The 26,669-nt window shown below is 47.0% G+C and overlaps 2 long non-coding RNA genes across 3 annotated transcripts in view; one reads left to right on the top strand and one right to left on the bottom strand.

The window, feature by feature from the left end:
- The window catches only part of LOC129146070 (uncharacterized), a 23,617-nt gene extending 13,356 nt beyond the window's left edge, over nt 1–10,261 (bottom strand). Inside the window, exon 1 of the long non-coding RNA XR_008552465.1 lies at nt 10,211–10,261. This is a non-coding gene — a long non-coding RNA (uncharacterized LOC129146070). The remainder of the gene's footprint in view (nt 1–10,210) is intronic.
- LOC119249188 (uncharacterized) lies at nt 7,174–26,669 on the top strand. 2 transcript variants are annotated; one of them, XR_008552464.1, is made up of 6 exons: nt 7,174–7,333; nt 14,205–14,471; nt 21,444–21,716; nt 23,793–23,982; nt 24,732–25,356; nt 26,377–26,669. It is a non-coding gene; the product is annotated as an uncharacterized LOC119249188 (long non-coding RNA). The 2 variants fall into 2 exon arrangements; XR_005126093.2 differs by lacking the exons at nt 23,793–23,982; nt 24,732–25,356; nt 26,377–26,669 and having other exon boundaries at nt 21,444–22,000.

Below are 26,669 nucleotides of genomic sequence, written 5' to 3'. Positions count from 1 at the left end.
TCTCTTTCTAGGTATGTGAAAGTCACACTTCTAGGAACACTTGCAGCTGGGCAGGGCCTCGTGATGATGGCTCTTGTCTGACTGATGTGGGTCACGTCTGGACTGAAGCTCAGAGGCATGGATGTGAGTGCCCCGCCCCTGTGTGTGTTCCCTGACATAGATGGCCTTGTGTTGAGCTGATGGATGCGTAAGGTCAGAGCAGCCTGGATCACTGAGTCACCACATGGAGGCCAGTCATCCTAGAGAGCTGACTAGTTTCATAGTGAGCTTTGCAGGGATGATAAATATGTGTGTTTTAAGCCACTGACATGGGATTTATTACTTTCCCAGTGCGGCCCAGTCTAACTTAACCAGTTCACTAGTTCACTTCCTTCCTCCAGTGTAAAATCTGTACTCAGGTGAAGACTGAGGAGCTACAGGTGGGATGTTTACTCTCAGGATGTACTCCTTAACTGGCGGTCTTTACCTAAACAGTGAGATACGGGCAACGTGAAAGGGAAAGTAAGGGCTTGGGAGGAAGTGATCTATCTTTAGGTATGTCTCACACTGTAGGCAATGATTATGAGCTAAAGGCAAAGAGAAACAGCCCTGCATTTCTGAACCAGGGCCTCAGCTTCCACTTGAGACCCCCACAAAGCTCATTCCTTCCAGTTACCATCTCCTCTGTCCATCATTCTGTTTATAGTAGTAAAGTCTTACTTTAACCAACTGGTGATAAAAAGGATTAAGTGGCTCAGTAACCACATTCAGGATCCTAATGCAATGAAATGAGATGCTCAAATGACTCTCATTTTGCTGCTTCTGGGCTGTTTTCTTTTGGGTCAGTGTCACTCTCGTGCAGTCTCGATGCAGTGGTTCTCAGCAGCCTAGGCTTTCATCTGACCAGATTGAGAGTCAGCTTGACTTCCCCAGGAAGGGGCCTTCCCAGGAGGGGCCCCCAGCTCCCCAACACTTGGAGACCCAGTCCTGGGAGCCTCCCAACACTTGTCCACAGAGGGCTCCTCCTCTCCTGATTATCCTGCCAGTTGCTCTCCTTGTCCCACCCAGCTTTGCCCAGGGTCCTGGTAAATCAAGGGAAATATAGTTGTTACAGGTGATCTTATGGGCACACTGGGAGGTTGCCAGCTGCATGGTGCCTGGGTAGAGCAGAACAGATGACTTGGTTTTGTGCTGGGGGACAGGCTTCAAAGGAAAGGGGACTAGGCTCTGACATGAGCCTCACGGTCACATTTCCATAGGGCCACTGGACATGACTTGGAGGAGAATGCCGCCTGTGTTTGCAGGGCATTTGCTGTCTCTCCCAGGAATGAACTGTGAGTGTGTGTGTGTGTGTGGGTGGGTGGGTGTGTGTTGGCATCACATGTGTGTGACCTTCCTGGAGTTTGTGCTCCGCTTGCCCTTGTGGAACTAGTGCTGGCCATTGGCAGGCACTCTAACAGCTGGGCAACACTCACTGCTGGAGCACAGTGAGGTGTAAGGTGCTTTGGTAGGCATTAGACTGTGATTGGTGGGTGCTGTCTTCCAGGAACTCCAGTAAGGAAATGGGAAGTTGAATTGAGCAGGGAGGGATGAGGTTGTAAGATCCCACAGAAGCTAATTTTGGTAACACTGTGATCAGATCTCAGAGCTGCCCAGATCTAAGGCAAAAGGCCTGGGGCATTTTTGTCACTCATTTAATCCTGAGAAAATTCAACCCAACCCATTCTGAGGTGCTCATGTCTAATACTTGTTATCCCATTATATGTATGGGGAAACTGAGGCTTTGAGGTGAAGATACAAAATGGCATAGCTGGTGAGTGAATAACTGGACTTTGGACCAAACCTCTCTAACTCCCAACTCTCTTCAGGTATAACTGGAGCCCCAGGGGAGAGGTGATTCCCTGAGGCTGATCTCCTCTGCATGGAAAGGGACATGATGACCTTGAGCTGTGTTTTCACAGAGCCTAAGGGTTACTCTGGCAGACAGGACATATGCTTGCTCTCAGATGTGTGAGCCAAGTTTGGGCCTATACTGGCCCCTGGAGGAGGGGCAGGGGACCCCACCTCAACGTGCACAGTCTCAGTGCTTGAGGGCTGGGTGGGACAAGCAGGGCAGGCTCTTAACTGTCCATGGTCCTTCACTGACCATTCTGCTGTATCTTCTGGGAAACATAAAGTCCAAAGAGGGTAACCAAGGCACAGAGAGGAAATGAGTCTTAATCAAGGTCACACAGTTGCCAGGATCCCAGATTCAAAAGTAGAGAATTTCCTAAAAGCTGGTATTCACCAGACCTTTATCAGGGATATCAGCCAGGAGAGGGTCATGTGGTTCCAAGTGACTGAAACTCACTCATCTCCTGGTGGCCTGAGGCTTCTCACTAGCTAATGCGACCAAGCTTAGATGACTGACTGGGGCTCCAATGCACCTGTCACATGTCTTCACACTCTGGTTTCATGTTCTGAGATTGTCTGAATCTCAACTGGAGATTCTTGGGCAGAGGACTTTTAGCATCCTCTGGCTTATTTCTTGTAGATTATCACCTCAGTGCAAAGAGAACATGCACATTTCCCCCAAAGGGACCAGCAAAACCTCCAGGGTAGAGGCTCAGGGACTCAGTGTGGATCATGTGCTGACCTCACAGCCACTTCTTGATTCTGATTATCCAGGCCAGTGTGTGTGTGTGTGTGTGTGTGTGTGTGTGTGTGTGTACACACATGCAAATGTGCATGCATGTGGCATGTGTAAGCTTTATAGAGAAAGGGAATTTGATTCCCCCTGAGGAAAATCAAGCACTAGAGCAGCATGATTCCAAGCTGCTTCGAAACCGCACTGGAGTGGCTGTCTCACCCATGGAATCCGTCGGCTTTCCAGATGAGGGCAAGCCTGGGGTCACCACAGCCAGGTGGCCCTCAAGCCTCAGAGCTGGAGGGTGCGCTGGGCTGAGAACAGTGCCTGTGGTGAGGATTCCTGTGTCTGGAGAGCTCCAGGAGAAGGAAAGGGGAAGAGAGGGCTAGAGAGAGGTGGGAGAGGGAGAGAAGAACCAGTGGTGGCTGTTGGTCCCTGCTCAGCTTCCTTTTGATCAGCAGGTCTATGGCTCCCTCCACTGCTATGAGTGTGGGCACCTAATGCCTCCCTGGTTTCTGGAAAACTGCCCTGGGTTGGCATATTATACGTCCCTGGGGGCTGACCATAGCCAGGGTCTAACTGGTATAGAAATATAAGCCCAGGACCTCGCCTCAAAGTGAAACAACTGGGCGGTGCTGCTTATCTCCTGGAGTACCTGGTATGATTTAGGTGGAGACCAGAATCCCGCTGACCCCACAGCTTTGCCTGGCATCTCCCTCTGCTCCTCCCTGCTTCTTTTTAAAAGAGTGCCCTTGACCAACCCTCAGCCAAGCTCCTCTGAGCCCTCTTTTCTGCCAGCTTCATGTTTGGGCCCTGTCTTGGCTTTGCCTCCTCCAGTTGTAGTAAGAATCCTGCTAAGTCAGCTTAGTAAGAATTTAATAAGAATCCCCCCACCCTTGCTATCTGGTCACCTGGCCTGCCTTCAGCAAGAATCTTGTTGAGTCAGATTAGCAAGAATCCTGCAATTCCTGGACCTATTCTTGATAATTTTCCACCCTGGGTGGATCGTGACTCTGTTTGTTGTCTATAAAGTCCTCATGCCCTTGTATTCAGAGCCTCAGTGCAGACTTAGTGCAGGCTTAGTGCAGACTTAGTCAGACCTCAATCCATGCAGAGTTCTGAAGCATAAATTACCCCTTAGAGTTTGTCTTACTTCTAGGTAAAGGACACATACACCAGTCACCAACTATAGGTTGTTGGAGTAGGGGGCGCATCACCTCCCAGGTGCCCCTGACTGGCTGGCTGGCTCAGAACCCGAGGTGCCTATGGGTCATTACAGGTGGGAAACTTTAGCAGCAAAGTCCAGGAAAGAGGACTCAGCAGACTGAGCCAGCAAAAGGGGATTCAAGGGATGGATGTGTTACCAACTCTGGTTACCACGTGGGGCAAAGAAATCAGGCTTCAGATAACTTTGACAGATAAAATTCTAAATTGGTACCAATGCAGTTATTGGCAGCCACAGAGAGTTCTAATGAGCTGACAACAGGTTGCTGTTTATCAATTTGTTGCTACTTATGTAACAAGAAGTACAGAATACAGTACTTACGAATCCTTGTAATGAATATTTTCACTTTATTGAGACAGTGTTTATATAGATGCACATTAGTTTAAACTTTTTGACCTCATTTGCATTCTAAAATTACAGCACCATAATTTCCTTTTCCCAAATGCATTCACTCTTAATTAATCTTAACCACTCTCAAGATTTTCTGATTTCTATTATCACTATTTAAAGTTGAGAAGACTTTTAATGGATCTAAATCACATATTCAAATTAGTTTCTTTTTCTAAAGTTATAATGACTTGAAATTTTATTTGATTTGGGCCCAAAGAATTACCTGAAAAGTAATTTGATTGTTTTACAATTTAAATCATCTGTGTGGAATAAAATTCATTAACCTTATTTACATGTGTGTAAAAATTATGACACTCTAACCAATTAACATTTTTAAGAAGTGTGGAGTATTTCACAGCATAAAGTTTTTACTTCAGCTCTGTCATCTCCATCTTTGAACCTACTTGCTGCCAGAAATCAGGGGGAGGTGTTGATTTCCAACTTTGGTTAAAAGTTGAGTAATTTAGTTTGTGCCCAGACAATGTTATATATGGAAACTGTGAATTCTCTTCCAGGGCCTGAGAAAGCAGCAGCCCAAGAGGCTAATCTCCATAAGACTTGGGGAGAGCGGACCCCTACTGGATCTGGCCAGGAGGCTATGGCTTAGAATGTTAAGCTTTGGGGATAGACTCTCTCTTTCAGAGTTCCACTCTGGAAAGGCACAAACACGGGATTCTCTGGGCAATTCTTCCCAGGCCCTGTGCTGGAGAGCTTTGTTAACAGGCCTCTGGGAACAGACACAGCAATTCATAGAGCGGGCAGCATGTGGGCCCATGAGACTGAGGGCAGGGCATCGACAGTCCAGGCTTGGGTTTGAGTCCAGGCTTTGTCTGTTGCTATCCAAGTGATACTGTACTTTAAATCCCCATCATCTGGACTACTGACATGACCCTCGCTGGTCCTCTAGCCCATTCTGTGTACATTGCCATGTTATCTTCACTTTAGAACCAGGATGATTATTTTGAAGCAGGGGGCTCCTCACGGCTTCCCCATCATTACCTCTGTAGACAGAACTCTTTCCTTGACCAACAAGGTCTGCTCCCCCAGCCATATTGTCCTACATCGACCTTTGCACTGATCATTCCTTCATGGGCTTCCAAGTCTTCTCACACACTGTTTCTCTTACTGGAACCCAGCCATCTCAGCGATGGGAGCTGGCAGGAGCAGTGGTGTTTCAACCTGCTGCTTCACCACAAGTTGGTTATGGCAGTTGCTCCTCAGAGCTCAGTAACTGCCTTTTTGTCAGTTGTGGCTGTTGCTCCTCAGAGCCCAGTAACTGCCTTTTTGTCAGTTGTGGCTGTTGCTCCTCAGAGCTCAGTAACTGCCTTTTTGTCAGTTGTGGACGGTGCTCCTCAGAGCCCTTTTATGTAACAGTGTACTTCCTGGATTGTGGAATGGACCAATCAGTTGTGAGCTGTGAACTAATTGGTGCTAGATTGTCCAATCAGACTTTTGTTACCAGGACCCAGCCTCTCACCACATGTCAGTTGCTCCTCAGAAAACTTTCATGTAACGTGTACTTCCTAGATTGTGGAATGGACCAATCAAGTGCTATGGGCTGATTGCTAAATGGTCCAATGTCCAATTAGCCACAGGTTTGAAAAACAGTCCAGTCAGACTTGTGGGCGTGGCACTCTGAAAAAGGATATAAGCCAGGGTTGAAAGGAGCTGGAAAAAGATGAGAGATGACTCCGGCAGAGGAAAAAGATGCCAACCCCCGGAGGAGGAGAAGATGACGCCAGCCCCTGAAGAAAGGAAGACGGCTCCAACCTTCGAAGAAAGAAGAAAAGAAGCATCCAGCAGCCGCCCTCCAAGGAGGGAAGAGAAGCTGAAGGACTCTGTCGCAGACTGGGCCTCAGTCTCTGAGATTTCCTGAAAGGATCACCAAAGGCCCTTGGGCCTGGCGTCTCAAATAGCCATTTGTTGTTGGTATAACCAGACAACGCACAAAGAGCTGGTAACACTGGGTGTCCCTGACACCACCTCTGCGAGACCAGTAGTGACCATCACTACTGGCCAGTGCTGTCCAGCACTCCTGGTGACTGGTGGTGACCATCACTGATGCTACCTGGGTGAGCTAGCTGCTACTTGTGGGTGCAGTGAGCTCTTTGTTGCCCCTGTTTGTAAAATAAACCCGATGGTTGTTGTTCCTGGAGCCTGAGGTCTTGCAATTGTGCGTGGGTGAGAACCCACAGACTGTGACCTGTCTTCTTATCGGGCACTGTCTTTTGTGAGGCTCTAGCTCTTGGTTTTGGTTTTTGGCCTTTTGGGGCTTTTTGGTGGCTCTCTGGTCTCAGAGACCCTGTTACCTCTTTTGTGGCCCTCTCCGCCCCTGTTTCATTTCTTCTTTGGGGGCTGGCATCATCACCCTTTCTTCTCTTTGGGGGAGTGCACCTCTTTTTATTTTGGGGGGCCCAGTCCTCCTCTCTCAGGGTTGGGGTCATCATCTTCTTTTCTTCAGGGGCTCCCCCCAATTCCCTCCAACCCTGGCTTATATCCTCTTTCACCCACAAGTCCGATTGGACCATTTAGCACCAATCAACTCACAGCTCACACTTGATTGGTCCATTACAAAATGGCAGTTACTGAGCTCTGAGGAGCAACTGCCACAACGGACTTGTGGTGGAGCGGGGTGGGGGTGGGGGTGGGGGACACCAGTGTTCCTGCCGGCTCCCACCACTGAGGCAGCTGGGTTCGGTAACACATCTCTCCCTTCTTTGCCAAGTCATCTCTTACACATCATTTTGGTCTCAACTTGAGGGTCACTTTCAAACTAATTTCAACCTGATTCCTTTGCCCCATGAGGTAACCAGGCTTGATTGGGTCAAACCCCTGGTGCAGGCTCACCCGGAGCTCCTGCTGGGAAAGTTACATGGTCCATTCTCTCCTGGTCCGCACCCATTAGCTATTATTACATCATCTATCCCATAATCAAAGGCTCTGTGAAGTCAGGAGCCCCTTGGTTTGTTGTTTACTCTCCTCTGCTACCACACAGCTCTGTGTCTGCTTCTGAAAATACATGAATTACCTAAGCAGGACTTCAAGTTCCCTTAAAGACAAGAAGTCATTCTTACAACATTCCTAGGAGGTCAGCAGTAAACAAAAAGATACAAGTAAGGCATTTAGCCCTGTGCCCCTTGCTATTTTCATCCTTCCTGGGGAGTATTTAGGCTTCTGAGTTGGGAGCTGGCAGAGGTGGGGGCAGGGCATGGTTCTGGGTCACAGAAGTAGGAGAGTAGAGAACCACAGCACAGCAGCCTGACTCATCACTCTGGCTTGATCGTTTTTATTTCTAATCTTCTGGGCAGTGAACGCAGCAAGAAGTGAAGAGAAGGCAAACATTGCATTGCTCTTCAAAGCTTTCTCTTGAGTTTCGGTTTCTTCTTGAGGTCAGAATTACCCATTTGAGATGCGAAAGCTGGATAAAATTCTCCCAACCAATAGGATTTACCCCTTAAGACCCAGCCTTTCCTGGCATCTGGACAGAGTTTAGGATCTGGTTTGTCAGTGAGCTGGGTCAGTGGAGCCATTAGGCAGGTTCTTCACTGACAGGGATTTCTGTCACTACTTCCTTGCCTTCTGAATTTGACTGATGTGCACTTTGGCGGTGAAGGCTATGGGACACTGACAGTGAGTCCTTGGAGAAATCCCCACAGTCTCCGGGACATAACTTTCCGTCTACCAACCACAAGAGTGGTGCTTGACAAGAAGCTCATGAGCATATTTAAGGGAGTTCATGAGCATATTTTGGGGTAAATTCCTGAAGGTCAAAGGACTCTGAGGATTATTACTCATTCTGGAGACTTCATAGACTCTGTTGGTTGCACTTTCCTTCAAAGGGGAAACGGCAGCTGGTGGCCCCGTTTCTACAGAGAACCTGGACTTGGTTGGGTTATGCTGATGGCCATTTCCATGTTTTTGGCCTATCAATCTCCTTTTCCTGGCCTTGGGTTGTCTTTTTTCAGAATGAACAAGCTCATGTTGTGCTAGGTGTCTTCTCAGATCCTCTAGTCTATGCTCACTCTCCACTGTACTCCGATTTTGTCATTTCCACAGTATTTCAGAAAGTTCTGGGCCTTTGAAAGTTCCCCCAACCCACTGCTAGACCGTGTGGGTAAAGCTGGGGTGCCTTGGCTGGCCTCACAGCCTTGAGACCTGATGGCTTTATCTGAGAACTTATAGACTCTGTTCTTTTTTGCCAGTGGACCCAAAGCAACTCACTTCCCATAAGGTCGCCTAAGGTCCTCTCCCTGTTCACTGTGATGGCTCAGAGCACAGGAGAGCCCACTATGTTCCACACAGTGCCCGGTACATGAAATTCATGCCGGCTCATTGAGAATGATATTCAATAGCAACCCCCAGAGCTCCTTGTGCCATTAACTCTGCTGATGCCTCCAGGCCATGCTCCTCTGCTGTTTGGTTTGCTTCAGTGTGGCTGAGCAGAAATTATGAGTCTGAGATCTTACTGGCATTTCCAGGTCTTTATTAGTTTTGAAGACATGCACGCTTTATAACTCAAAGCAACAGAAAGCTGAGTTTCTCCAAGCCTCACAGCTTGTGGGTAATAGTGGAGTTGCAGGAACAATAATTCAGACCTCACTGGACCTGAGAAGGACCTTGGTTCTCTGAAAACTTTCCTGTCTTGAGTAATTTGGCAAATATTTGTAGGAAGCTTCACGGAGACCTAGAAATAGCCATCCATGTTGGTAGAGTTGAATAGCATCCTTTCTGCCCTGATCTGTCTTCCCAGAGTCTCAGAATGCTACCTTACTTGGAAATAGGATCTTTGCAGGCCCTATTAAGGGGAAGCCCTACAGGATTAAGGTGGATCCTAAATCTAATGACTGATGTCTTCCTAAGAAGAGGGCAGAGTCACAGAGAAGCTGTGAAGACAGAGAGACTGGGGTGATGTTGCAACCAGCCAGGAAGCACCTGGGACCACCAGAAACTGGACAAGGCATGAAAAAGTCTTTCCTAGATTCTTTGGAAGGAGCATGTTTTGGCTGACACCTATGGATTTTAGACTTTTGGCCTCCAAACTGCGAGAGAATAAGTTTGTGTTGTTAAAGACCAGTTGGTTTCTGGCATTTGTCATGGCAACCCTGGTGCAATAGTGTGAGATGCTTACTCACCAGGCCTGCATCAATATTCTCTTCCCATGATTCACTTGAAGGTGGGGCTCCTGATGCCACTGTTGCAGCCCTGTCAGCTCTATAAGCCTTTTCTCATGCTCTGTCTACATTTAGTTGTAAGTAAAGTTCCTGGGATAGTGGCTTAAACAATAAGAATTTATTTTTCTATCATGACAGTAAAAACAGAGGCAGAAGATCCTAGTGGATTTTCAGCAGTTTAGAGGCTTCTGTGTTCTTGTGGCTTTTTAGCGCTTCCCCTTGGGGTTGCAAAATGGCTTCCAAAATGGTTGCCAAATGGCTGCCAAATGGCTAGGCATTTGGTCCTCATAGCAGACCACCAGCAGGCATGAAGAATGGGGCCACCCAGGCATCTCTCTCTCAGTCAGAGGAGAAAATAGAATCCAAAGCAACCAGCATATGACTAGAACCTGGTCACATTTTCTTGCCTTTATTGTAAGGGAGGCTATTTACAAAGAGAATTCCTGTAATTAGTAGCCGTTTTAAATATATACATATATTTATTTTTAAAAAAGAACTGGGGTACAGGCCAGATGTGCAGGAGGGTGAGAGGATTCACCGGAGAGAGAGCAAGGAACAGAACAGATAGATTGACTGAAATACACTGCTGAGGGGAGCAGCAGGAAAGACAGGAGAGGTCTGCGGCACCATGTGGGATTCTCGCAGGCCGGTCAGGATCAAACCCGCGCTGCAGAGGCTGCAGACAGCCCCATAGTGCAGCACTCAACCAACTGCCTGCACCACCAAGGAGGCCCTAATAGCCTTTCTTACAGAAGGTAGGATGTTAAAGCAAAATCGGGTGGCAGATTCAGGGTGCCGGGTGGTGGGTGCCATACCTACCTTGGCTGTTGCCTCTCAGGGCTGGTTGGGCCTTGCTCCCTGTGGACTCCAGGCTTGCTCTGGGTCTGCTGTGCCTCACACATAACCAAGGAGACGCTTCTTGCTCACACTCTGAAGTCACAAAGTCTCTGCAATAATGTGAATAAAGTTCTCCCCAGATACCCACGTCCTCATCCCGGGAACCCGTGGGTATGTTACCTTACATGACAAAAGGGACTTGGCAGATGTGGTAAATTTGACAATCATGAGCTGGAGCTACATCCTCTTGGGCCCAATGTAATCACAAGACTCCGTGTCAGTGGGAGGCAGGGGATAGAGCTAAGGAGACGTGACCTTGGAAGCAGAGGCTGCAGTGATGTGGCCATAGGTCTCCAGGAGCTGGCGATGCAGGCAGCTTCTAGAATCTGGAAAAAGCAAGGACCAGATTCTCCCCTAGAACCGGAAAGAACACAGTTGTCCCAAAACCCTGACTTCAGGCCTGTAAGACTCATTTTGGACTTCTGACTCCCAGAACAGTAAAATAAGTATGTCTTCTGTTTGAACTCACTTAATTTGTGGTAGTTTGTTACAAAAGTCATAAAACCCTAATACCACCCCAGAATCCCGCTGCCTGGGTCCCCAGACCTCACAGGGGGCTGGGCAAATGGGCCTTCATCTTCTTGTGGAACCCCCCTCTTCCTCTGTATATCCGTGGGCCTGAGCTAGAAAAGGAGCTCACGCCCTGCCCTTCCCCTCAGCTCCACGCTCTCCATCCCTCATCCTCTCCAGCCCAGCCCCCATCCCTCAGTCCCTTCCCCCACCCCATTCCTGCCATCTCATCCCCCATCCTCCATTCCACCTTCCTCGTGCTCTACACCTCCTCTCTTCCTCCCCAATCTGTCCATCCCTACCCCCATCTCCTTGCACCATCTGACATCCTCCAAATCCATTCCCTACCGCATCCCCTACCATCCTCCCCTCATTCACCGCCCCCTCTCCCTCCATCCCTCCCCTAGACCCCCACTCAGACATTGTCTGTCTTGCTTAAACCCTCTGTTGGTGGACTCTTTGGGGGAGGGGTCTATGCTCCTCTGAGGGGGTGCTCAGCCAGCCTGTCTCTGCTGAGGCTGCCCAAGACCTCATCTCGTCATGCTCTTCCCCTGTGGAGTCTGGTCTTTAATTTTCACAGCATAGGCTCACAGTGACCCACACTCCCTCCCAACCAGAGAGGCACCTGTAATTAGAAAGCCCCGGGGTGTCACCAGAGTCAGCAGCTGGGTCCCTCAGGCTTCAGCTCTCTAGGGAGGCAGAAAGCTGCTCTCCAGCAAGGCTGGGCCCTGAGCCCAACAAGCCGAGAGAGAAAACCCAGTGAGGGTGGCTGGACAGATGGCCTTCTCCGCGCCACCCTCCTGTGCTTGCTCCCACCTCTGGAGCATAAGCGCAGTAATGCAGTGGTGAGGTGCTGAGCCCAAGAAGAAAGCAGCGAACGCACAGCTCTGCAGATGTTTGTATTTGGTTCTCAGCATGTGCCTCAAGGGAGCATTGAGGAAAGGGTTTCCTCAGGCTCTTTGGCACCATCCCTGGGGTCTGTGACCCTGAGGAACAGAGTTAGAAGAGGCTGATGGCTACACTCTGCCTCAGAGAAGCAGGACTCCTGGAGCACACAGTATAGGGCATCCGGAAACACTGGTCTGCAGCGTGTCTTTCCCAATAGGCCTCTGGGCACACCTGTTTGAATCTGAGCTCCATTCTCCTCTTCCTCTGCTCACTCACCCACTTGCTTCTGGTCTGAAGTAGAAATGGCACTGGGTCCTTCCTAAGTCGTAAGTGTTCTGCTGCAGGTCCACTGCCCACCACCAGCTCTCACTGACCCATGCAGACTGCTACAGAAGCTTCCATGAGCCAGCTCACATGCCTGCAAGGCTGGGGCTCACCCCACCAGACCATTCAGTGCCAGATCACACACCCAACAGTGTCAGTGGTGGGGGCAGATTCTGTGAGAACAGGTTGTGCTCAAGGTTGACACGCAGGCATATGTCCAGTATAAAAGCTTGTCCATCACCAACTGCCCAGAAAGAAGATGAAATATCCAGAGAATGCACAAGTACCAACCAGCCTGACTAGAGGATTAGAGGGTTTATCTCTCTTCCTTAGGTGTGTTAAGACTAGAGTGAAACAAACAAAAATATTAAAAGGTACCTGGGCAGGGCAATGCTTCAGAACATCCATCCTGTCTCAGCTAATGAGCACTTCACCCCCTAGTCTCAAAATTCCACACCTCACCTCATAGTTTATCCAAATATAGGGTGTGGTCATCATTAGGGCACACTCATGGACACGCTGCTGGAGCTCCAGAGAACATTCCTGGAATTTCTTAGAACCCAAGGGAGGAGGAGCAGGCTCCCCAATGTGCACCACAGCACCCCTTCCACCAACAAAGGATAGTGGTGCTCAACTGCCCCCTCCAGGGACATTTTCTTGACTGAAGAACAACCTTGCCCAAGATTACCTTTCCCAGAGCAGCCCCCATACAGTGACCAGTCAGCAGATTGACAGGTCCCGGCCCCTCAGCACAAGCAGGGCACCTACAGGATGGTTGAAGGGGGTTGCCTGATTGGCCAGAAGCAAAATCCATGCTCCCATCAGTGCAGCATCAGTGCAGATGCCTGTGAGCTTAGTGAAGGGGCAGCATGGCTGCCTGACACAGCCCCGGCCCCACATGAGTGCTTCCTGTTCAGCCTCTTCCAGAAAGAGTGATCAGCAGGGACTGCCAGGAATGTTGTCTGCCCAGTTCCAATTGGCTGAGATGGTGTAATCTGGAGGAGAAACACAGGTTTGTGCTGTGATGTTGACGCCATGAATGTCCAAGGGAAATGGTGGTCATGGAAGGTCAGCCTGCTCTGTACTCAGCCCTTGGTGAGTGGACATTCACAGTCTTCTGTGGGCTGACCCTTCAGCAGCATGACCCTTGATCAAAAAGCTGGCCTTTGAGATGAATTGGTCAGTCCCTTGACCCAGGCAGGTAGAAAACTCCATATTGGGAGTCCCAAGGGTGTGACTTCTGCAGAACCCCAGAAATGAAGGGTGTTTTGGTGGAGTATTTTGGCCTCTCAGTTGATTACAGGGAATTAAAATTCTTCCTGACTGCACATTGCTCCCCTGCCCCAAGTAAACTCTTCCCACCCCCACCCCCAAAAGAAATATGTTATAAAGGTCCAAGAATTTTCCATTCATGCTGCATGATTTGCAAAATCAAGATAAGGACCACCTAGGGTCTTTGTTATTTTTATGTGACACCAATAAACCATTTTTACTCCCCTATGTCACTCCCCCCCACAACCCACAGCCACTCATCTTTTTGCACACAGAAGCAACTTTCTGGAACTTCATTCCTTTATTATAAACAGAAACTACTCCCAGTTGGTCTTGGTCTTTAAACAACAGTCTTTAGTTCCCCACTCTTCCTGCAGCTTCGTCTCCTCTATTTTGTATTTATGAGGCCATCACGGGACACTACACTGGAAATGAATCTTAACTGTTGTTTTCTGAGAATGCTCATCTTAATAATTCCTAAAATATAAAAGGTCTGAGTCCTTATGAGACCGGAAATATACATTCCTATAGTTCTGAGACTCACAGCCCTCACTGAGATTTGAAGAATGAATTTTTAAAAAATTTGGGTGTTGGTGAAAAGTAGCATCCCCCCAATCTGCTTCTGGCTTTGGGGAGTATAGCTGCATTCTCCTTCGGACCTGGGCCTTTGTCTTGGAAAGTGTTTTATTTAGTCTGGGTTCTCCAGAGAGATAGAACCAGTGGGAAATGTTTTTATCATAAGGAATTTGTTCACATGATCATGGAGGATGGGTTCTACATGATCAGATGTAGACCCAGGAGAGCTGAGGGCCTAGCTCCAGTTGGAGTCCAGTCGGAAGGCAGGAGAAAATAGTGGCCCAGCTCTAAGACAGGCAGGTAGAGAACAAGAATTCTCCCTCACTCAGCTCTTTTTTCTATTCAGGTCTTCACCCACATTGGGAAGAGGACGCTAATCAGTTTTCAGACTCAAATGAAATCCAAAAACACCCTTATGGACACATGCAGAAATAATGCTTAACCAAATATCTGGACACCGTGCCAGTCAAGTTGACATAAAATTAATCATCACAGGAAGATTGAACTGATCATAGGAAGGATAATTCCAAGAAACCCACACATTCACAAGTCCTTTGGCAAGACTAGAACCAGAGAAGCAAAGAGCATCTGCGTGCAGAAGCAGCACTAGGCTGTAAGTGAACAAGTGGGAGTATGGTGGGTGCCTCTTAGTGCCTCAAGCCAATATGGAGGTGAAGCAAATAGAAAGGCAGGAAGGGAGAACTTGTGTTACAGTTCACCTTTGGAGAACTAGAGGGCCGTTCATGTCACTTCTCCAGGATTGAACCCATCTTCAAGCCTTGTAGACCCCCTGGCTACTCTGGCTGAAAGACCTCTGTCAGTTCCTGGTCCTGGTCCATGATTCACAATCAGATTGGGATTTTCACATCTGCTGGGTCCACTCTGTCCATAGAAAAGACATGGAAGCTGGGGGCCTCTTCCTAGGGTCTTCTGGAGAAGTTAAAAGTCAAGATTTTCATTTGGGGGCCTCCCTGGTGGCACAAGGGATTGAACGTCAGCGCTATGAAGTTATCCATAACTACTGCAGCACGAGTTCGATCCCCAGCCAGGGACCTGACCCACATGGCACAGCAGACTTCTCCTGACTTGCCCGCTGCTCCCCTCAGCAGTGTATTTCAGTATATCTGCCTGTTCTGCTCCCCACTCTGCCTCTGGTGAATCCTCTCATCCCCTGTACCTCTGGCCTACACCCCAGTTCTTGTGTGCATAAATAATCTTAAAAAAAGATTTTCATTTAGGAAAAAAGACATCTAATAAGAAAGCAGGCATAGCTGGATTCTTTGTTTATCAATTAGGAATTCTGATCAGCTCTGAATAGTTAAGACTTGAAAAACAATAGCTTAAAAAAACATAGAAAAATAAAAGCACTGTAGGCAAAAATAGTAATGGAGATGTAAGCAGCCCAGTACTGTGTGGCGTGCTACACTATCGTTGCCCTTAGGGACTTAGCATCCTTTCATCTTGCAGTCATGCTGATCCCTGCAGAGGAGTCCTCAAGGTCATGACTTCAATATGGCAGCCGCTTTTCTGGATGGCAGCAGAAAGAAGAGAGTGTGGGGATATCTGGGATATCTGGGTGGTGGGTCAGTGTCACCTCAATCTTCTCTCCTCTCTTCTAAAGAATTTCCCAGAAGTTCAACCCTATGACTTCAGCTTGGGTACCCATGTGAGGGAGATGGACTTTCTTGGTGAAACAACAATTCTTCACTCCATATGCCATCCATGCTCGCTGGTGCCATTGTCTATGGGGTCACCTGACCTTCTGTGCCCTTTTAAATTCTCTTAGTCTTAGCAAAAGATTAATATGTCAGGCCCTTTGTTCTCTGTCCTGCTTGTTCAGACAACAGCTGTGTTTTAGTCATCATGGACAAAAGTCTAACATAATACTATAAGCCAGAGGGAAATTCATTGGTTTAAGCAACCACACTGTGGAAGAGCTGTGCAGGGGTTCTCCTTCGTAATAATCCCTGGAAGACTGGAGCCCGAAGTGTGCTCGTCCTGCCTTTCTATTTGCTCTACCTCCATATTGGCTTGAGCTTTGTCCTGTCCCACTAAAAATCAATTTCTTTTTTTTTTAAAGATTTATTTATTTATGCATACAAGAACTGGGGTATAGGCCAGAGGTGCGAGGCATGAAAGGATTCACCAGAGACAGAGTGGGGAACAGAACAGGCAGATCTACTGAAATACACTGCTGAGGGGAGCAGCAGGTGAAACAGGAGAGGTCTACTCTGCCATGTATGTAGCTCCCTGGTCGGCTGGGGATCGAACTCGTGCTGCAGATGCTGTGGAGAGTTTCACAATGCTGTGCTTAATCCCTTGCACCACCAGGGAGACCCTAAAATCAATTTCTTTACACATCAGCCGTCAAGGAAAAGGGGTGCATAGACTCACTTGTTAACAGCTCTATAACTAGAGCAGAGGACCATGCCACACCTACTTCGGTATGAACAACCTTGGGGAGACTGCCCCAACTTGGTGAAGTGTCCTTCTTTTGCCTACTCATGATGGGCAGGGAACGATGACCTCTTCCAACCCCATGGCTAGATCAGGCCTGGGGAAGGGCAGTCAGGAGGGAGAATGATTTAGGGTCCCAGAGGCTGAGGCACAGGCAGAGCTACCAGTGGTGCTTGGCCAGACAGCACCCCTGTGACCCGTGTCCTAAGGCTTCCTATGTCAGTTCTGTGTCTGTTTTCCCATCAGTTCATATTTCATCCTCCCACTGTTCCTTTCTCTACTGCAGGAGGCCTGACTCCTGCAGGCTACTTTTCCAGACTTCCATATCAACTTTCACTGGACTTCAGTCAATGGAGAAAGTTCTTTTCTCTGGCTCTGGGCCCTGGTTGGCTTCTCTGGCAGCAGTTGATTTCCTCTGTGGCCACAGCTCTGGGGCGCAGCTCCCGCAGTGTGGGGCCTGAGATTCACAGGGTGACCTTGGTCCCTGAGTGTCCCAAACTGCCTCCGCCCTTGGTCCCATCAGCCTAAGGGAGTAGTGACTTTCTGTTCTTGCTAATCTCTGGGTTTATGTCATTTATGCAATCGGTTGACTGCACTAACTTTCTCCTGTTGTAAAAACATAAAGGGAGTTGTTTCCTGGTGAGACCTGATTTGCAGACCTCCTTAAGCCACACACTCTCCCCCTTCCCTCCAGTGGACATCTGCAATAGAAACCCTGTCTCTAACCTGGTCACCAAAGGGCTCCTCTTCTGGGAGCAGCTGCAGTGTAAGGGCTGGGAAGGGGAGGCTGCTGCGTGTACCCCATCCCTACTAGGCAGTCACCTATTCAAGTGCTCAGGGAAATGCAACCAGTTCTCAATTAGTTGTGAGTGGATGAGCCCAGAGAATCTGTACAGAGACCTGCATTCCCTACCTGTCTCCACCTGCCTGTCAGTGAGAATGAAGACTTTTTAATGTGAGCAGAAGCAAAACCAAGAGCAGAAAGTAGACTAGCTGCAGAACAGCCAGTGTATATGGAAATCACAGCAAAATGGTTCAAGGGATCCTGTGTGACCTGCATTCTCTGTTACACGAGCAATTGAAAGTTGACACAATAATGGATTTTTTTTACATTTGATTGCATACACCCTGGGATGTCACTCCAAGTAAAGATCACACTCCTGTTAAACCAGCTGGGGAAATAGCACTGGAACATTTTCCAGCAGCTGGCTTCAGGGAACAGAAATGGTACTTATACTGTTTTTCCTTCTGGAATATCACTACATGTGAACTTATTTATTTTCTCAACATAACACCCCAAAACTACATTAAATTATGTCCCTCGCCGCCTTCTTTCCTCCTATTTTAATTAAGGGAGGATTTCTCTACTAGTCAGGATAATCCAGTTACTGCTGTGGTAACAGCATCCTAAATTCTAGGAGGCTTATAACAATAAAGACACTTAGTCCATTGAGGTTTGGGGCACTGCTCCACGTATCCTCATTCTGGGCCCCAGGCTAGTGGAGCAGCGGCTGTCTGGAATAGCAGCAGCGGTTGTTGTGGCAGACGGAAGTGACAATACCATTCTTACCACAATTCAAAGTCATAGAATGCCATCGAATCATGCAACTTCTAATGGCCATTTTATTTTCCCAGAGTTGTAGCTCTAAATTTCCATCTTGGTCTTAATAAAAATCTCTGTTGTTTTATATAATCTCAAATGTAATGTCAATAAAATGGTGCACATGATTTTTTTTTTCACCTCTAATTACCCCACCTCAGTTAATTATATCACTTTCTTTTTTTTTTTTTAAAGAGGCATGTTTATTTTTTTATTTGTTTGTTTTGTTTATACATGCACTGGGTGCAGTCAGAAGCGCGGGAGGGTGAGAGAATTCACCAGAGCCAGAGCGGGGAGCAGAACAGGCAGAAGGACCGAGGTACACTGCTGAGGGGAGCAGCGGGCGGCAGGAGAGGTCTGCGCGCCATGTGGGACCCTCCTCTGGTGGCCGGGGAGCAGCCAGGGATCGAACCGGCGCCGCAGAGGCCACGGGCAGCTTCGCAACCCAGCGCTCAACCGCTGCGCCACTGGGGAGGACCAATTATATCACTTTCTACCCAGTTGCTTAAGTCAAACTTCTGAGCACCTTCCTGATTTCTCTATTTATTTCAGTTGCCACATTTAACCCATCTATAAGACTTATTGATTCAACCTTCAAAGCAATTTTAGAGTCTGCCTACTTCTCCCTGTATACATGATATCCATTTGTCTTAGTTTAGGTTTTTCCCAGAAGTAGACCCTGATGCAAGGATTAAAATGCATCCAACTAAAGCTTAATCTTATAAGGAACCTCTGGGAATTGATGTAAGGCGTGTCTTAGCATTATTCCACTGAAATGGGAGAGTATCACCAATGGAGAGATGCTCCTGGTGGCTATTAAGTTTTTGACTTTCAGGCTGTGCTTCAAGCAGGCAGAGTAGCTTCACATGGTTTGGAGGAAGCCTTCCAGAACCAAAGACAGAGCCATTGGCAATTTGAAGTCAGCTGCTTCATTGAAGTAACAACCAGAAGGAGGAGAACACAGCAGCTGCTGTGGCCCCAGACCCACTTGTGAGTCATACTAAGTTTACCCTCATACAACTGCTCTTCAGCATGATGGTCTTTGCCAGCTGATAACAAAAAACAAGACAGGAAAGCTCGTGGGACAAGCTACAGCTCACCAGTTGGTCCTGAGACTGTTCAATCTCTCCACTACCACTTACAGTTTCTCTTTGGCCTTCTGCTAGCACTTCAATAGGTTAAGGCTGTTTTCTGGTAACCTAGACTTGCATGCTTGATGGATTTGGCAAGTTATGGTTCTGAAGTTGCCCATTTGCAGTAATTAACAAATAATGAATCATGAAGAGTTGTCACCCAAGTAAATTCCCTGTGTTTCAGACAACCCCCTGCTGGCTCCCATTACTAGTAGCAATTCTATCATTCATGATAAGCAGGGCCAATTACTTCACCAGGTTAGTAATTCCTTTCTTTGCTTACAGGTATACTAGTGTGAGGCACACCAAATGACAAGGCGGTAGCTATAGCTTTAGATTTAGTGGAACCTATACTGTGTCTCCAGGTAGAAGTGTTCCCTTAAGGCTTTCTAGTCTAGCAGAGCCTGAAGTGTAGAGGACAGGAAGCATAAATTCCCCAAATGGGCCATTGGGCTTAATAGAGAGAGGAGTTACTTCTTTCCACCCTTTGGTTCCAGACAGATATCCCCTGCCTATGTGAACACAACATAGCATGTCTTTGATTCAAAATAGGTGTTGCATTTTGAAAAACACCATCTGAAGCCCCCAAAGGGCTATCCCCAATCTGGTGTCCTACCTGTATCCTGTAGCAGCCATTCCAGAATTGTCTGAGGTTGCCAGAAGCTCTGAGTGATGCAGTAAATTGGCACCACTGGTTTCAGTGCTGTGTTGATAAGTTGGCTTGTGTGTAGGAGGTATCTCTGATTTGTAGAGTTAGCCAGAGTTTTGATTTGCAAATACTTTCACTTTGGCCAATTTCAATCTACCAATGTTTTAAACAATTGCTTTAACAGCTTCCTGAAGGATCAGCTCTCCTGAGTCAGTACTAGCTGGCTCTAACAAGCATAATGCCTGGAATCCTTGCTCGGCCATTGTTGATCCTCTTTCATTATAAATCCATCCCCGTGGATAGAGGCAGTGTTATATGTCTCTCCCAACAATTGTGAGACAGCAGACAGAGGGGATAAGTTCTTACCAGGAGTCCTTACCAGGAGTCTGTGGCCATCTTAGGTAAAGGTGAGCCACTGCCCTTCTTGGTACAATGTGCCTGATGTGATTGATAATGAGCCATTATCAATTGTAAGGGAGCTTAGCTCTCCTGTCAAAAGGTAACCTGTGGTTAACTGACAGTAGCCTCCATGGGTGTGTGCCCTCAGACTTTGGTTTCAAGCTGGAGCACCTCAGTCTGAGACACTTCCTCCTCACATTTTTTCCCTTAGTTTTCACTGATGCAAGATTCATATCACCATTGGCAGGCTCTTCATGCCCACACTGCTCCCTCTCCCTTTATCTGTCATAGGCATCACCACTCCTCACCCCCATAAATCTATTGTGTTTTTAACTCCAGCTTGATGTCTGCTTCCTGGAAAACCCACTGACACAGTATGCTTGAGTGATGGTACCATATTTAGGCCTTAGTCTTAGTATCTGCTTCTGATTTGTCAGACATTCCATAATGGCAGCAACTAGATCAGTCCTAGCAAGAACTAGCTCAAGCTGTTGAAACTGAGCATAACTTTTACCATGGCCACATGGCTATTCTGTTCACTGTGCAAAAACCCTGTTGTGGCCAAGATGAGTCATCTGGTCTACCTAGCCGAGCAGTGCCTCTTCTATGATCGGAGCTTTACAGGGATATTTTCATTTGATGCAAAGATCCTCACAGGCCACTCTCATACATCCATCTATGTGCTTCTTCCCCAGACCCCTTTTATCTCTTCTCATCCAATGACCTAACACTACCCATGTTATAAATAACTAGCTAAGTCATTAAAAATGAATGAAAGTCTGGATTATCCCTATTTTGGGCCATTATTCATTCAAGTCCAGGTTAATAACCAAGTGTATTGCTCAAAGCTCTAACCACTGAGAAGTTTTCTCTTTGACACCCATGAAATGGTACTACAGAGTAGTAACAGCCCATTTTAGGCTTGTATCAAGATATTGTACTAACCAATGGTGATAAACCAAAAGTTTTCTTCCTTTTTCAGCTGGTCAAAAAGAAAAAATCATAAGGTCATAGGTATGGAATGACAGGTAGGTGACATGAGGGACTGGACCATTTGTGTTCTCTGGATCTACTCAGTCTGATTCCAGATGCATCATTGTCATATTCTGATGAAATTATGTTCTGCCTGCCCAACCTTATGAATTAGTGGGTCTGACAATACCCCATGTAGGAAGCAAAGCTAGCTCAGACTATGCTGAAACACAATTTATTCTGCTGATCAGGTATCCAGTCTTTACTACAGCACCCAGTAGCATGCAGGAGTTATTGTTCAAAAGGTGAATTTATTACTGAAGATATTTATGGATTGAATTGTGTTGTCTCAAAATTCATTTCTTGCAATTCCAGACCCAAAAATGACTGTATTTGGAGATAAGACTTTTAAGATGGCAAAGAAAATTAAATGAAGCCATAAGCATGGACTCTTAATCTAGTAGACAAATGTCCTTACAAGAAGAGGAGAGAGACCATTCTCCCCCTATACACACACCTTTCCATACGCATGGAGGAAAGGCCAGTGAGAACACAGTGAGAAGGGAGCTGTTTGCAAACCAGGAAGAGAGTGCTCACCAGACACAATCCTGGAAGCACCTTAGGATTGGGCTTCTGGTCTCCAGAACTGTAAGAAAATTAATTTCCGTTTTTTAAGCTACCTATTCCATGATATTTTGTTATAGTCATCCTGGTAGATTAATAAAGGATATCATGGATGTGCTGTAAAACTCTGCATATGCACTAAGACGCTTCTGTTATGACTTTCCCAGACATAGCACTGTCCTTATTTACTGTGGGTGACCCCAGCACCCAGCACCAAGCACCAGGACCCATTGTGGTACCCTGCAGAGCTGACCATATTGCAACCTGCATGTGACTAGAGCTCTTTTAGCTCTTTTTTTTTTTTTTAAATCTCTGGGTTCCCTTCAAATACAACATCTTCCTAAATCATTCAGTTGGATTGGTGCAATTTATCCAAGTGTGTTATTTGCTACTTCCAAAGTTATGGGGCCTATTAACTCTGCACATTTTCCTTATTGGTAGAAACTACAGGGTGTAACTACTGCCCAACAATTCTCAGATCACCTTGAATCTATGTGTTTATTGTACTTGTCACTTCATACTCCCCAGGTTTGACTAAAATTATGTCAATGATGTAGTTAAGTGACTATGGACTGGGAGGCAAAAGTACTATCATCTCACTATTGAGACGCAACATGACAGTTAACCCAAACTTCTACCAAAACTGTAGATATATGTTGTTGTGCATTCCAAGTATGAAGGATTTTTTATTCTTCTTTGTGATGAGAATTGGAAAGACTGCATTTACCTCCTCAATAGTTATTACTTATGTGAGTGACATATTACTTATGTCAGAGAATGTGTTACCTATTCTAGTCAAAATATATCTGCTACAGCTGCTAAAATTGGGGCTACAATTTGTTTAAAATGTATTAGCAGTTTTATTAATTTCTGTGACTGTTACTACAAATTACCATTTGTTGACGTAAAACAACACACATTTATGCTCTTATTTTTGGTTTTGAAGATCTTAGTTTCACAGTTCTGAAGACTGAACTTAGCATCAAGGGACTAAAATCATGATGACTATAAGGCCCTGCTTCTCAGTCTCAAAGATAATTTCACTTGTCTTAGATTTTTGTTAAAGCAGGATGACATTTTCGATATGAAATTGTATTTCAGTTAGTTTTTGTTTTTTGATAAACCATCTCAAATTTTCATGACTTAAAATAACATTTTTAAAATCACATTCTTTGAGTTGTTTGTGCTGATTTTGGTGAAGCAAGCTGCCTTACTGGGCAGGCCCATGGCGCAAGGAACTGAGTACAGTGTGAAGAAATGGTGTCCTCATCATCCTCACCGCCATCATTACCACTGCTATCCACCACTGCTACCACTCTCCTTCATAGTTTCACTGAGGATGGGTTATTCTTCACTGTTAATTGACCAATAAGCAGAACTGGGTTTTGGGTCCTTTTGCCCAAATCCTTTCCTTTTTACCCAACCAATTCTGTGAACAAAGGGGCCTCCCTCCAACTTGCCCTTTATTGCTTTAACTTCTCCAGCTCTAAGCAATCGGCTCTGGACTTGGCAGCCAGCACCAAGGTTAGCTAGGATCTTGTTTCTGCATTAGAGGGAGGAGATTGGTTCTCAATTTACATGCTGGTGCTTGGTTAACAGGAAACTTTGGCTATGTCCTTCCTAACTTCTCCTATGCCCCTTGTGTAGAGATACTCCCTAGGAATTCCTCCAAACACTTGGCATCGGTCTGTTGCGTCCCTGGGACTTAGGTCAGTAGTGATGCGCCTTGTCATGAACTTACCTGCTGGCTAAGTTCAATGATACTGGGGTCCTGGGCTCCAAGTTGCCCTGGCTTGAAGAAGAGGCTCTGCAACACAGCTGTGACTGTCCTGAACAGAGGCATTTCCCCCACTGTCAGACTTGGAAATCCAGCGAGCCATATAGGGTGGCCTAATGTTCTAATGCTGCTCAAAGAAACTCTAGAAATCCTTTCTTTCACCTGCTGCCTGCAGGCAGGTGTGAGGGGCCCTGCCTCCTCTCAACTGATGGGTCGCTGTTGATGGTGAGAACCTGGGAAGAGAGGCTCAGTTCATGTTCTAAAGAGGAAATCTCTCTCTATGAGCCCTGCCCCGTCTCACACTCTTCTCATTTTTCTTCCAGATGTCTTCCTTTGCATTGCATTAGACAGAAACATGGGGGAAAAATAGTGGCACTGTGAAACAGAGAGAAGACAGGGTGCCAGAAACTGGAAACCAGTGTGGGACAGGAGCGGAAAAGACACCCTGAGAGCAGAGCAGATATGATGTGGCCCCCAGGAAGGCCTCATTTGTGAATTGTCAAGGAGGTCAAGGTCAGGACACAATTGGTTTCAGGAATACTTCAAATGCGAATTTCATTAGGTTTTTAAGATCATTAAATGACCGATATAATTAAGTTAATACAAGTATAGACATTCATAAAACTAGTTTTCAAATTCATGAGTCCTTGATATTCACTTATGAAAAGCTTATGATTTTCTTGACTTGGCCAATATACAAGCAGACAACTCATCCCTCATAGGCCTCTCTGTATCAGGTTGAAGGAAAAGAAAGTCACAAAGTAGCATCTTAATGGATCTTCCCTGACCACCCTATTCAAAGTGGTGCCCTGAGCCACCCTTAACCCATACTCAGACTCTATGCCTGAGTCATTAATGTAGGTAAAGAGCCTGGACCAGTGCCTGGCATATAGTAGGTAGTTAATGCATTCTCCTGAATGAGTTAAAACATTTGGTAAGCTGTTCCATCCCCTGACTGTGAAGAAAAGGACACTGGGAGCTAAGGTGATGCAGCGCTGGAGGACAAGCAGCTAGAGCTTGCATGAGGACCTGGTGTCCCAGCTCCCATAGCGCTCCTCGTGTTTCACAGGGAGAAGCCAGCTATGCTTCCTCCCTGCAAACCCTGCACAACTCTCCCCATCACCCTGGTGATTGTGCCCCAGCGTCTTGCACCTCTGGGTCATCTAAGGAGTGAAAGACACTCTGTGACCTGCAGAGATACAACTACCTAGAGAAGCTGGAGGGACTTCTGAGCACGTTCCCTTAAAGCGACATCCTTTCAGTCAGGCTTTGAATGGCAGAGCATCAGCACCGCAGCTGTGACAGCCACAAGGAAAAGTCTATAGAGGAAGCAGATTGAAATGAAGATCAGAAGCCAAGAGAAGTTGGTCAAAGGGCAGTGCTGACCAAGGTGCTGAGATCCAGAGCCCTCACTGGGCTCTGTCCCCTGATGTGAGCACCTGGGAGGCTGCTGCCTGAACTGACCACCCCTGCATACTCCTCTGGCCCTGCCTCTCAACTCTCCCAGCATCTGCTACCCACTGTTCATCCTGTTCTGTCCTAGCTCTGACAGGCTTGAACAATCTTCAAGAATGAGACCTCCTGTGACCTTCCTGGACCTCTGCACTTACCTTATGGGCTATAAAAGGACCCATTCTGGCTCGGGCAGCGTCCGGAGGACTCGGAGACTGCTTTCTCAGGACTGGTCCCCTGCTGGGAAGTTGCCCAGTGCTGCAGTGTGTGGCCTAACACACCACGTGCTCCAGGGTTGCTATTTCTTCACTAATTTCTAAAACTTGGAAAGGAGTCTCAACCTACATACATGCCTCTTGTGCCCAGGCCTGTGGTAGGCACCAAGAGCAGTGGCCTGGCCCTGGAGCTGGAGAAGTGCCAATCAGGATGAGACAGGTGAGCAGTGCCTGCCAGAAAGCAGAAAGGAAGTTAAAGGGATGTGATATGAAGCATTCTGGGAAGGCTACCTGGGAGTAGTAGGCTACCCCAAAGTTCTGACTTTCCATGAAAGCTGAGTCCCAGTAGGTTTAACCATGAAAGGAAATACCCTTCCCCAGCTGTGTAAGGGGTGGTGGCAATGAGGCCCCAGCTTTGCTGGGCCTGGTGGCTGGGCCTGGCCTCACCAAGCCCAGTGCAGCCCATAGGTTCTCAGAACCTATGTTGGGGACCTCAGTGGAACCCTGGCTGCCTCCTGGAGCCATGGCATTGGGAGGGAGAGGATGGGGGCAAGGCTAATCCCACACTGGGGTGCTGGACTGGAAGGCCTGGGCAGGAGAAGGGTTTAACAGCACCTTGTATTACACTGAGCCACCTAAATCGTCCCTGCCAGAGGGAAGGCCTGACACATAGTAGGCTCAGACTCATCCTGAGCTCAGTAGGCTCAGTATGTCATTGAAGGTGTGAGAGCAAAAGTATATCCCTACATATGGTCCTTGCTCTCTCTCTCTCTCTCTCTCTCTCTCTCTCTTTCTCTCTCTCTTGCCTATCTATCTATCTATCTATCTATCTATCTATCTATCTATCATCATCATCAATCTAGATGTTTCAGGTAGGTCAACTCACTTAAATTAAACTCACCCCTGACAACTTTCTTTAAAAAACAATGGTGCTCCAAGAAGTGGGGACATGGCCTGTAATGCCTGTTGGCAGATGTGAGAGCAAGGGATGGGAGGTTCAACTATAAATGTCTGCAGTGAGCTGCAGGGTATGTGGCGGGCAGCAAGCCCCCAGTACAGTGGGGCAGATTCTCCTGTAATAGTGGGGCAGCAGTATCAGAGGGAGCTTTGTGTGGTGGGGCAGGTTTTCATGGAGAGGCAGAAGGGACCAAAGTTTGCTTTCAAAAGGTTCTATTTTGAAAGCAACATCCATCCTGTAGAGTGATTTAAATAATTCAAAGATCACCCAATCTTTTTCTAGAATTTCTCATTTGCTCCTGACAACTAATGGTGAGACAGTAGAGAAGAGATTATTGGTCCCATTTTACAGAGGAGAACTCTGAGCCTTAGAGAGTTCGTGTCCAGCAGAAGTGGAACTCAATCAAAAATTCTTGACTCCCAGAAGACTGGGGTTTGAACTGGGAAGATCAGGAAGTGATTGGGAGAAACCTGTGCCTTCATGGAGGAGCCTCATGGGAGTCCTCACTAGACAGACATGGATAAAGACAGGACTCCATTTGTAAACTTGTCTGCAAAGTGTGAATAAACAATGGC

This window comes from Talpa occidentalis, unplaced genomic scaffold (assembly GCF_014898055.3).
Source record: "Talpa occidentalis isolate TD23 unplaced genomic scaffold, MPIMG_talOcc4v2.1 talOcc4.17, whole genome shotgun sequence".
In the NCBI taxonomy this organism is placed as follows: Eukaryota; Metazoa; Chordata; class Mammalia; order Eulipotyphla; family Talpidae; genus Talpa; species Talpa occidentalis.
This window is presented reverse-complemented; position numbering and strand designations above follow the sequence as displayed.